Source organism: Stegostoma tigrinum, chromosome 8 (assembly GCF_030684315.1).
Source record: "Stegostoma tigrinum isolate sSteTig4 chromosome 8, sSteTig4.hap1, whole genome shotgun sequence".
NCBI classification, from domain to species: domain Eukaryota; kingdom Metazoa; phylum Chordata; class Chondrichthyes; order Orectolobiformes; family Stegostomatidae; genus Stegostoma; species Stegostoma tigrinum.
The window spans coordinates 87640299-87652551 of record NC_081361.1 but is presented as its reverse complement, the minus strand read 5'-3'; the positions used below and the strand labels follow the sequence as shown (position 1 = coordinate 87652551).

The window sequence follows — 12253 nt, the reverse complement described above, 5'->3', positions numbered from 1 at the left end:
CTTATCCACCTGGGTGGATATTGTTTCAACATTTAAAAAAAACCAAGGCCTCACAAGTTGTTTACTTTATTGACTTTGGAGCAGGCTGCTTGGTACCTTGGTCTCAACCATTTTTCATTTAAAGAACGAACCAGTACAAAATACACCTCTTAAAGCCACAGTATTGTCATGATTGGAAAGCAGATTAAATTTTAAAAATTAAAGCAATTAAATACAACACAGGTGGTCTAATGGGACAGAAACATTGTGTCCATTCTTGGTGAAGAAAATTGGGGTTCAACCCTCATGCGCCCAGAAGTATGTTGTAATCTAAAAATATTGATTTCAAAATATGTACAAATGTAACATTACACATAAAATGACCACTAGTGCATTCAGTCGCGGCCAGCAATAGTACTTAGTTGTATCACAGTCTTCATTGCCAGAATGCATTTGCACATGCAGGATATCATGGACTATTTCTTTGCTGCAACAGGTTTTCTTTTTGTGAGAAAAATAGAGCTGCCCTTACTACACAGACAGCTCAGTAAGTCCCCTCAAGGGTTTTTCAAAGATCCTTCAAGGTCTGGAGTGATTTCCATGTTTTACAGAGATTTTTCCCTTACCGAGAACAGATTACACGTTGAATTTGATTAGGGGATATTGGACCGGAAGTATTTAAATTTAAAATACAGACCACACAACAGTGGATCACACACATATGAGCTGTGGTATCAAGCCAGCCCTTGTCAGTCAGCATTTACTGCAACTGGACGCTGAAAAGAATCTCAGTGAAATCAATGAGATGCTAAAGTTTGAATTTTTTAATATTTCTAATTATCACAGCAACAAGATATCTGATTCGATAATCTGCCTTTTTCCTAATTCTGGTTGAGGAATAAATATTTTTTAAGGAAAATGCTTATAATTTATGAATTTTATATTTGCAAATACCTTCAATTATCATAACTTAGAAAATTCAGAGTCAGAAATAATTGTACCCAAGGTGCTTACAGCATCTGCTTATATCAAATTCACCCCCAGCTCAATTCCTCCTTCTGTTCCTGTGGACAGGACTCTTGATAAGCTTACGTGGCTGGTAGCAACTATCTATAAATCTTTCCCTGTGCCAGTACATACATCAAGAACCACAATCACTAACAGTCACATCAATCCATCACTCAACTGGTAAGCTGATCCTGCCTTCAGAATATTGCACAAGTTATCACTAGCAAGGGTCACTGGCAGCAACTATGAACAAGACAACCAGTTTTAGGAGAATGAGCAAGCATGCACATCTGGTTGGGGTGCAGCAAAGACAGAGCACAAGAGAAGGAACGAACAAAAGAGAAAAGAAAACAGAAAACATACAAATAGTCAATCTCAGGCAGGTTAGAAGTCATTTCAGGAAGTTCCGTTTGAACTTGAAGTATTTAGCAAGAAGGGGGTCAGGGGGTCACATGAACCTAGTTGGTTGAGAAGAAAGGTCCACACGTGAAAATATTACATTGTCTGATAATTCTCAGGGATAGCTGTTCTATGAACTGATGGAGGAGAATTGCATATGAGAGAGTGCTGAAATAAATGGTCGACTACCATTGTAATTCCAAATGTCACTTTACGTATTTCTTTCGGAAACAGAAATAAGAAATCACTTGTGCCAACTACACTTACAGCTGAGCTTAATGAATTGCATGTATGTTGGTCAAGAGACCAGCTTTTTGATATTCATGGACCCCAAAATCTCCTTGTGCTGTAGCTTTCTGCATTCTTTGTCTATTTAAATAATGTTCTATATTTCCCCCAAATTGAATGACCTGCTTTTCCCCATATTATGTTCCATCTGCCAAGTGTTTGACCACTCATGAAACCGTTTAAGTCCCTCTGAAAACTCTACCATCTTCACCACTTGCCTTCCCACCTAGGTTTGTTTCACCTGCAAACCTGCCAAAATGTCATTCATTCTTCTTGTGTTTATACAACGTAGCTGCTTGTGGCTCCAGTACCAACTCGTGCCTCTCCACAAGGTGCAGGTTGCCATCCTGAAAAATGGCTCCCTTATGTCATCTATCGCTACGTCTGCCATTAATTAGCTAATTCCCTGTCCATGTTATATTACAATTTACAACCTTATTGGTTCTTTTCTTACTAAGTAGCCTAACCTGTGTTTTTTTTTAATTAAAATCAAACACCTGGAAATCCAGCTTAAAATCTACTCGTCGTCTTTCATCTACCCTGCTTGTCACTTCACCAAAGAATTCAAATAAATTGCTCAGGCATAATATCCCTTTCACGAAGCAATGACAACCCCTACTTGATTATACGATGCACTTGCCAATGCTTTGCTATTTTTAAAAAGGTAAATTCTAGCAATTTCTTGATGACATATTAAACTAATGGCCTATGTTTACCTTTTATTTTAAAATCTCCCTTCATTTTTGAATAAGGGTGTTACACCAGCAGCTTTCCAATCCTCTGGGACTTTTCCAGGTTCTAAGGATTCTTGGAAGGTTACAAGTGTGTCCACCATCTCTGCAGTTACTTCCTTTAATATCCTAGGTTATAACACATCAGGCTCAAGGGACATAGGGGCCTTTGGCCCCATTAGTTTTCTTCATACTTTTCTTCTGGTGCTTTTTATTGTTTATTACCTCCCCGACAGCGATTATCAGGCAATTTTTCCGGGAATATTAGTGCATCAGTCTTCAAGGTTTAAGGAAATGTATTTCTTCAATTCTTCAGCCATTTCCTGGTTTCCCAGCCTAATTCTTCATGTGATCTTTGTTCATTTTTATCTCTCTCTTCCTTACTACATATTCAAAGAAGCTCTTACTACGCATTTTTATGTCATTTGTTAGTTTACGCTTAGTTTATTCATTTTTCCTCAATTTTCTTTTGGTCACATCCTGTTGGTTTTAAATCATTTTCCAATCTTACTTTCTATTAATCTTTGCACTGTATGCTTTTTTCTTTCAATCTGATGCTATCCCTAACTTCACTAACCAAAGATTTTCTGACCTCTTCTTAAAATCCTTCTTCCTCACTGAGAAACAACATTTGAGAGTCATAAACTAAATCTTCTTAAACATCTACCATCATTCCTCAAACTTTTTTTTTTCCATTAAACTTTAATTCCAGCCGACCCCAACTCAGTCATTCCCTTAATTTAAGGTTAGCATTCATGCTCCCAACCCAAGACTGAACAAAACTCAACAGAATTCTGCCATGTCATGGTCACTATTTTCAGAGGGATGTTTGACTCAGAGATCATGCACTTAAAACAGTGTCATTACCTATACTGACAACACAGTGTGGAGCTGGAGAAACACAGGTGGTCAGGCAGCACCAGAGCATTAGGAAAGTCGACATTTGGGTCAGGACCTCATTATATACATTAGTCTGATCCCCAACAGGTTCTTAGAACAAGATGTCTCGAATATGAATTCTTCCTTATGGCTATCTTTTCCAATTCGATTTTCCCACGTAGAAGATTAAAATACTGCCTCATTTGAAAGAAAAAGAAGTTCTCATTATCTCCTGATTTATTCTCTGTTCTACACTACAGCCACTGTCAGGGGGCCTATAGATTGCTCCCATCAATGTCTTGTTCCCCTTGTTATTACGTCCAATCTGTCAACTCTAAATACTGGTTGCTACCAATTAATGATTACTGCAGTTGCTTGTGATTTAATAATGGTTTTGTTCATTTGTTAACAATTGCAAACTGATATCTTTAGACTTGGAAACCTTTGCACAATATGGCAAATTAACAAGCAACAACCGAGGAATTATAGCAGGACCGCAAAATGAATGCAGTTTTTTTTCTGGATTCTCGAATTTAATAATCTGATCTCACATTAAAACATTTAGATAATGATAGGGACCATTAAAAATGTAAGAAATTAAAATAATACTCATGAAATAATCAACTGGCAGTTCTTTGCCACAAGATATCAGTATAATTCCAGATCAAAAATAAACTTTGCCTTTGTCAACTATGGTGTTAACCCATTGGTAGTTATTTCAGCTGATTTATTTTTGCATGCAAAGTTTTTAACTCAGTTGTACATTTTACTGTGTTCCAGCTATCCTCAGACAGCTAAAGAACCTTCCAATTTAATTTACAGCTCATCAGAATGGAGTCGGAACCTGGAAAAGCAAGTTCCAACCCTAAATGGAAAATTCTGCCCCTACATTTAATCTTGATGAAATGGATCTCAATTCTTGGAGTCTAGAAGAGCAAGGAATTAAGTGATTGAAGTATAAAAGGTCCCGAACAGTCTTGACAAGGGGAGGTACTAATGTGGTGGTAGGGTCGTTGAACTAGTAACTTAGAACTTCAGCCTGAAGTTCTCCGGACGTGGCAGATGGTGAAATTTGAATCGAACAGTAGACTGCAAGTAAATGTTAGTTTAATTGCAACTAATCAATTGCAATAAAAACCCCATCTGATCTGCTCGACCTTTAGGGAAACAAATCCGCCATTCTTACCTGGTCTGGCCAACACAATTCCACACCCAGAGCAACATGACTGACTCTTAAACTGCCGTGTAAGCAATTAATGCCTATCCAACAATGCCCAAATCCTATCAAAACTTTTCAAAAATGGATAAATCCAGAACTGGGAGGCACTGTTCAAAACTCTGGGGTGACTCTTTTTGGACTTTCTTTTCTTTTACAGCATTGTGCAAGTTTGGAACGCTCTACCTCAGAAGAGGGTGGATGTCCGTTTTTTTAAAATAAGTATTGAAGGTAGTCAGATTCCCTGGTCTAAATACAAGCTAAAAGGTTATTATGAGCAGACAGGAATGAATTTAAAACAACTGATCAATCGAGATCTTACTGAATGGCCAGTTTTGAGGAACCAGACTCTGCTTCTAATTTGAACGCAGGTTTATTCCTGCATCTACACTACACTAAAAATTCCTTAGGGATATGCCTTTCATTATCCAGTAAAACTGGTTATGTAAAGTCTTTTCTCTATAGTTACATATTTTCACGTGATTTTAGGGGTCATATCAACTAACCTGCAGCTCATTAAAATACAAGAGGAATTTACTACTGCAAGAGAGCTGGTTGCTTAACAAATTATGCCAGTTTGTGCTATCAAAAATAACTTGCTTGCATAATTTTGTGTCAAAAAAGATGAGAAGAATGGTCAAAAACTTATTACATAGGCTTACACTTTTTGTATTATGGTACTCTGAGTAAACCCAGGATATAGCAATATTGGATAGAAGAGATATTAAATGTGGAATTTTTAAATTAAAAGTGGCACAACTGTAACAATTTTCAGTTTGGCTAAGAAGTTATCAAACTGAAATGCTGCCTTTCTTTTGCATCCAAATATGCCATCAGACTTACTGAAAACTTCCAGCATTTTCCATTTTTACAACAAAAGTAAGTTTGATAATTCAGAGTTAATACTCGTCCACTGGTTACATTTGACCATTCTTGTAACTGTATACTTGTAACTATAAGTTGTAAGAGTCATTTTGGGTACTGGGGGTTTTTACAGACCCCCTAATAGTTGCAGAGAAGCAGAGCGGATTGGGAAGCAGATACTGGAAAGGTGCAGATGTCACAGGGTTGTAGTCATGGGTGACTTTAACTTTCCATATATTGATTGGAAATATTTTAGTTGTAATAGTTTAGATGGAGTGGATTTTGTCCAGTGCGATCAGGAAGGATTCCTGACACAGTATGTAGATAGACCAACAGGAGGAGAGACCACTTTGGGTTTGGTGCTTCGCAATGAACTCGGCCAAGTGTCAAGTCCCGTTAGTAGGAGAGCATTTTGGCGGTAGCGATCAGAACTGTTACTTTTACTATAGTCGTGGAAAAGGACAGGTACATACAGCACAGTAAGGTATATAATTGAGGCAAGGATAATTACAATTCTATTAGCAAGGGCTGGGCAACATAAAATGGGAACAGAAAATGTCAGGGAAGAGCACCATAGAAACGTGGAGATTGTTTAAGGAATGCATATTGCGTGTGCTCGATACGTTTGTCCCTAAAAGCAGGGTAGATGCAGTTGAATGAGGCAGCATTGGTTCGAGAAGTCGAATGACTGGTTCAGAGGAAAAAGGATGCTGATGTAAGGTTTCGGAAACAAGGAACAAAAAAGGCTTCAGAGGGATACAAGTTATCCAGGAAGAAGCTGAAGAAAGGGCTGAGGAGAGCTATAAGGGGGCATGAGAAAACCTTGGAGATGGGATCAAGGAAAACTCCAAGGCTTTTTAAACGTACGTGAGGAATAAGAGAATGAACAGAGAGAGGGTAGGGCCAATCAAGGATTGTAAAGGGAATTTGTGCAGAGCCTAAAGAGAGGGAAAGGTCCTTAATGAATACTTTTCTTCGGTATTCACAACTGAGAGGGATCTAGTTGTAGAGGCTGACAGTGTGAAATAGGCTGGTAGGCTAGAGGTGGTCATGTTAGTAAGGAAGATGTACTAGGAATTTTGAGGATCTTATGGGTAGATAAATCTCCCGGCCCTGATGAGATTTATCCAAGGATTCTATGGGAAGTAAGGGAAGAGATTGCAGGGCCTTCAGCGATGATCTTTTCATCCTCACTGTCCATGGGTATAGTGCTGGAAGACTGGAGAGAGGCAAACATCATTCTCTTGTTCAAAACAAAAGGGAATAGGGATAACCCCAGAAATTAGAGGCCAGTTACTCTAACGTCAATGGTGGGCAAATTATTGGAAAGGGCCCTGAGAGATAGGATTTATGATCACTTGGAAAGGCACAATTTGATTCTTGATAGTCAGCATGGATTTGAGAGGGGTAAATCACGCCTCACAAACCTTACTGAATTCTTTAAAGAGGTGAACAAACAAATGGATGAAGGCAGAGCAGTGGATGTGGTATACATGGATTTAACTAAGGCATTTGATAAGGTTCCCCATAGTAGGCTCATGCAGAAGGTAAGGAGGCATGAGATGGGAGAAAATGTGGCAGATTGGATTCAGAATTGGCTGACCCTGAGAAGACAAAAGGGAGGTAGTGGATGGAAAATATTCAACATGGTGTTCAGTTATGAGCCATATACCACAAGGATCTGTTCTGGGTCCTCTTCCATTTGTGATTTTTGGAAGGGACTTTCATGAAGGAGTGGAAGGGTGGATTAGCAAGTTTGCAGACAATACAAAGATGGGTCGCATTGTGAACAGTGTGGAGGGCTGTCCTAGGTTACAAAAGGACATTGATGGGGTGCAGAGCTGGGCTGAGAAGTGGCAGATGGAGTTTAACCCTGAAATGTGTGAGGTGATTCATTTTGGAAGGACAAACTTGAAAGCAGAATACAGGGTTAACGGAAAGCTTCTTGGCAGTGTGGAGAAGAGGGATTTTGGGGTTCATATCTACAGTTCCCTGAAAGCTGCCACCCAGGTGGATAGAGTTGTGAAGGTATATGGTGTGTCAGCTTTCATTAACAGATGGACTGAGTTCAAGAACCGTGAAGTTATGCTCAAGCTATACAAAAGCCTGGTTCGGTCAGTATCTGGAGTCGAAAGACCATAAGACCATTAGACATAGGAGTGGAAGTAAGGCCATTCAGCCCATCGAGTCCACTCCGCCATTTAAATCATGCCCGATGGGCATTTCAACTCCACTTCCCTGTACTCTTCCCATAGCCCTTGATTCCTTGTGAGATCAAGAATTTATCGATCTCTGCCTTGAAGGCATCTAACGTCCCAGCCTCCACTGCACTCCACGGCAATGAATTCCACAGGCCCATCACGCTCTGGCTAAAGAAGTGTCTCCTCATTTGCATTTTAAATTTACACTCTCAATTCTAAGGCTGTGCCCACGGGTACTAGTCTCCCCACCAAACGGAAACAACTTCCTAGCATCCACCCTTTCTAAGCCATGCATTATCTTGTAAGTTTCTATTAGATTTCCCCTCAACCTTCTCAACTCTAACGAATACAATCCCAGGATCCTTAGCCGTCCATCGGACGTTAATCCTACAATTCCAGGGATCATCCGTGTGAATCTCCGCTGGACACGCTCCAGGGCCAGTGTGTCCTTCCTGAGGTGTGCGGCCCAAAATTGGACACAGTATTTTAAATGGGGCCTAACTAGAGCTTTATGAAATCTCATTAGGACATCACTGCTTTTATATTCCAACCCTCATGAGATAAACAACAACATTACATTCACCTTCTTAATCACGGACTCTACCTGCAAGTTAACCTACAGAGAATCCTGGACCAACACTCCCAGACCCCTTTGTACTTCTGCTTTACAAATTTTCTCACCATTTAGAAAATAGTCCATGCCTGTATTCTTTTTTCCAAAGTGCAAAAATTCACTTTTGCTCACATGGAATTCCATCAGCCATTTCCTAGACCACTCTCCTAAACTCTCTAAATATTTCTGCAGCCTCCCCACCTCCTCAGTACTACCTGCCTGTCCATCGATCTTCGTATCATCAGCAAACTTCACCAGAATTCCCCCAAGTCCCTTCATTCAGATCATTAATATATTGAAGTGGACAGCTGCGGCCCCAGCACTGAACCCTGCAGGATGTCACTTGTCACCGGTTGCCATTCCGAAAAAGAGCCTTTTATCCCACTCTATGCCTTCTGACAGACAGCCAATCCTCAATCCAAGCCAGTAGCTCACCTCGAACACCATGGGCCCTCGCCTTACTCAGCAGCCTCCCGTGAGGCCCTGTGTCAAAGGCCTTTTGGAAGTCTAAATAGGTAACATCTACTGGGTTTCCCTGGTCTAACCTACTTGTTAACTCTTCAAAGAATTCTAACAGGTTGGTCAGGCACGACCTCCCCTTACTAAATCCATGTTTACTTGTTCTGATCTGACCCTGCACTTCCAGGAATTTAGAAATCTCATCCTTAATAATGGATTCTAAAATTTTACTAACAACCGAGGTTAGGCTAATCAGCCTATAATGTTCCATCTTTTGCCTTGATCCTTTCTTAAAAGAAGGGGGTTACAACAGCAATTTTCCAATCATCTGGGACTTTCAAAAGTCACTGGAGTCTGGGAAAGATCATAACCAAAGCCTCTGCTATTTCCTCAGTCTCCTCCCTCAGAAATCTGGGATGTAGCCCATCAGGGCCAGGAGATTTATCAATTTTTAGACCTTTTAGCTTTTCTAGCACTTTCTCTTTTGTAATGCCTACCATATTCAACTCTGCCCCCTGACAATCCCCATTTGTTGGCATACTACTCATGTCTTCCACTGTGAAGACTGACGCAAAGTACTTATTCAGTTCTTCAGCTGTTTCCTTATCTCCCATCACTAGCCTTCCAGCATCAATTCGGAGCGGCCCAATGTCTACTTTTGCCTCTTGTTTGTTTCTTATGTATTGAAAGAAGCTTTTACTGTCATTTCTAATATTACTAGCTAGCCTACCTTCATATTTGATCCTCTCCTTCCGTATTTCACGTGATTTAAATTGTCTTAAATTGTTACCCCTTAATTCTGAGGCTTTGTCTCTAGTCCTAGATGGGAAACATCCTCTCAGCATTTACCCTGTCAAGCCTCTTAAGAATGCTTTATGCTTCAATGAGACCACCTCTCGTTGTTCTAAACTCCGATGAGGAAAATCTCAACCTGTTTAGCTTTTGCTCATAAGACAGTCCTTCAATACCAAGGATCATCCATCCTAGTGGACCTTCTCTGACCTGATTCTAATGAAATGATATCTTTCCTCCAATACAGAGGCCAAAACTGCATAGTAGTTAGTAATGGAAATAGTAGGAAATGCAGATGCTGGAGAATGGGCGATTACAAGGTGTAGAGCTGGATGAACACAGCAGGCCAAGCAGCATCACAGGAGCAGCAAGGCTGATGTTTCAGGCCTAGACCCTTCTTCAGAAATGGACTGTACTCCATTGGGGATGATCTGGTTCCGTAGGCAGGTACTGAGAAAGGTGATGTGGCTACAGTACCTGATTTGCTTCAGGACATGGTCAAGCAGTTTCAAGGCCGAAGAGATTACGAGAGACTCGCAGTGGGAGAGAGATCCACTGAGGTTTTTCCCCAGAGAGAGGGGGGTAACTTCTTCAGGGTAAGCATCCTTAGAAGAGGCTTGGCAATGGGGTTAAATTGTTTCAGAGACAGTAGGAACTGCAGATGCTGGAGAATCTGAGATAACAAAGTGTAGAGCTAGATGAACACAGCAGGCCAAGCAGCATCAGAGTAGGAAGGTTGACATTTCGGGCCTAGACCCTTCTTCAGAAATGAATGTCTGAAGAAGGGTCTAGGCCCGAAACGTCAGCCTTCCTGCTCCTCTGATGCTGCTTGGCCTGCTGTGTTCATCTACCTCTACACTTTGTTATCACTGAACATCAGATGTGGTCTCACCAGCACCTTGTATAATTGCAGTAAGACTGCCATACTCTCATAATCCAAGCGCTTGAAATGGTCCCCAACCCCAGGTCCCTTTGTGTTGCATCTTTCTACAGTTTTATACTTCATTAGCCAACATTTTGACAACTTAGTTAACATACCAAGATATTTGTAAACTGTTCATGTGTCTCGCACCACCTGCCATTCCACCTATTGAGTCATCTGCAAATTTGGCTACAGTACATTCATTTCCTTCCTCCAAGTCAACAAATATTGCAAATAAGCTCTGGTCCCAGCACTGATCCCTGCGGAACCCCAATGGCCATGGGTTACCAATCTGATTTTAAAAAACCCTTCTGCCCAATCACAATGTTTCCTGCCCATGAGCCAATTCTCTATCCATGCCAATATACTACCTTTAATACTGTGGGTTTTTTATCGTATGACAATCTTTTGTGAGGTACCTTGTCAAATGTCTTCTGGATGACCAAATACAGCACATCTATTGACTCTACTGCATCCACTCTGGTTGAGGCTTTCTCAGAAAGCTCTTAATAAATTAGTCAGGTATCATTTCCTTTTCACGAAGCTATGCTGACTCCGATGTCGTTTAAGGAAGGAAACTGCCATCCTTACCTGGTCAGTCTTACTAGTGACTCCAGACCCACAGAAATGTGGCTGACTCTGAACTGCCCTGTGGGCAATTAGGGATAGACAATAAATGTTGCCTAGCTAGCGTCGCCCTCATTCCGTGAATGAATAAAAACAAAATTCTTGTACTCTAATCCCGTTACAATAGAGGCCAATATCCTACTTAACTCATCAGTCACTCGCTGTTCCTGCATACTAATTTTCTGTCCCTCGCATGACTGCATCGAAGTCTCTGAGCACCAACATTTAAGTTTCATACCTTTAAAAAAATTCTGCTTTTTGTTTCTACTGCAAAAGTAAAAATCTTCATGCATTCTCATTTAATATTCAATCTGTCACCTTGCTTCTCATCACCTGTCTATAATCTCTTTGTATCCTGCTCTCGTCAGTTTTAATTCCCAATTAGCCTTGTATCATCAACAATCTTTGATACATCACTTCTGGGCTCAGTGTACAAGTCATTTAGGATTGCAAATAGCTAAAGTCCAAGCACTAATCCTTATGACAATCCATTAGGCACAACTTGTCAATATGAAAATGCTATCCATCCCTCCTCTCCAATTCCAATTTTTTACCCAATCTTGCATCTACACTAATATATTGTACACATCTCCATGCAGCTTTATCTTGCTAAATAGTATTGTTGTGCAACTTATCTAATGGCTTTTGTAAATTATCTTAGCTGTTCTCTTTTATCCACCCAATAAGATATCTCAAAAAACATGTTAATTTGTCAATCCAATTTCCCTTTGGTGAAACCATGTTGATTTGATCGAAAATAATGCCCTGCTTTTATATCCACAATATCAATTTTTGATAGTTTTCAGCATATCCCAATGAGATTGGTAATTAGTTGAACTGGCCTGTAGGTCGCCATTTGCTCTCTCCTCTTTCTTAAGAAGAAGGTTATATTTGCCAACTGTCAAACTGCTAGGCTCGTTCTAGAAGCTAGAAAATTTTACAAACTAATAACAACTACATCCACCACCTCTGCAGTTGCCCTTTTTTTTAGAACCCTAGGATGAAGGCCATCATGTTCTTGAAATTTGTCAGCTTTCAGCTCCTTACATTTTTCTAATGCTTTTCCTTCGCTTATGTTAATCACTGGATTTTACAGAGTTACAAAGAGACAAGCCGCTCACCTGAAAAAAGCTACCAAACAAAAAAGATCTAGCATTCTCTGTGACGTGGATTTCTTCTGCCTCAAAGTGAGTTGAAATCTGGTGCCAAGCCAAAGGCATCTCCATACATCCGACAGCAGCAATGCTATCAAAGTGAGTCAATTTTCTCAAAATA

The 12253-nt window shown here is 40.3% G+C and overlaps 1 protein-coding gene and 1 long non-coding RNA gene across 5 annotated transcripts in view; one reads left to right on the top strand and one right to left on the bottom strand.

Moving 5' to 3' along the window:
* The window catches only part of LOC132209910 (uncharacterized), a 71936-nt gene extending 67436 nt beyond the window's left edge, over positions 1-4500 (top strand). The window contains exon 3 of the long non-coding RNA XR_009446081.1: positions 4107-4500. This is a non-coding gene — a long non-coding RNA (uncharacterized LOC132209910). The remainder of the gene's footprint in view (positions 1-4106) is intronic.
* The window catches only part of LOC125456128 (zinc finger protein 644-like), a 135075-nt gene that overhangs the window by 109108 nt on the left and 13714 nt on the right, over positions 1-12253 (bottom strand). The window lies entirely within an intron of this gene.